General features: G+C 50.2%; 1 protein-coding gene across 1 annotated transcript in view; it reads left to right on the plus strand.

Annotated features, from left to right (window-relative positions):
- The window catches only part of LOC119592984 (glycine-rich protein 5-like), a 3,264-nt gene that overhangs the window by 2,254 nt on the left and 426 nt on the right, over positions 1–584 (plus strand). The gene's annotated exons all lie outside the window — the stretch shown is intronic.

Genomic DNA, 584 nt, shown 5'->3' on the forward strand with positions numbered 1-584 from the left:
TGAAATAACATAACATGGGAATCACTGCTGGAAGGCAATGCTCTCCCGCTTGATGTCAGTCGTGCAAGGTATCTGGCAACTCTTCGGACCTTGATGACGTCACCAAATGCTGGCGGATTCCCCATGTCTTACGGCCAAGGGAGATGCCTGGAATGCCTGCTATATAATCTTCGATCAAGAAACACTTCGCCACAATCTGCCTTCGCGTCTAAGCTAAAGGTCTAGCTCCTACTCCAAAGATGGTATGTATATAGCAGTGAATTTATCTCTATATATTATTTGATGAAATAGTCCTATATTTACTTAATATGGCTTGCATCTCTCATTTGATATTTTCGTTTCAGGTCAGTGAAAAGTCTGCAGTGACGGTGGCAGTGCTCGTGGTCTCCCTGGCGGCCCTCGCCCTTGCCTCCGAGACTCGGCATTACGCCCCAAATACAGGCGTCCTTGAGGGCGTGGGTGGCCTCCATGGTGCTGGGATTGAAGGTGGCGTAGGACACGGCCTCAGTGATGGATTAGGACACGCTCTAGGTGCTGGACTGAGCCTCGGACACGGCTTGGATTCCGCTGTCGGATTGGGACAC

Source organism: Penaeus monodon, chromosome 31 (genome assembly GCF_015228065.2).
Source record: "Penaeus monodon isolate SGIC_2016 chromosome 31, NSTDA_Pmon_1, whole genome shotgun sequence".
Taxonomy (NCBI): Eukaryota; Metazoa; Arthropoda; class Malacostraca; order Decapoda; family Penaeidae; genus Penaeus; species Penaeus monodon.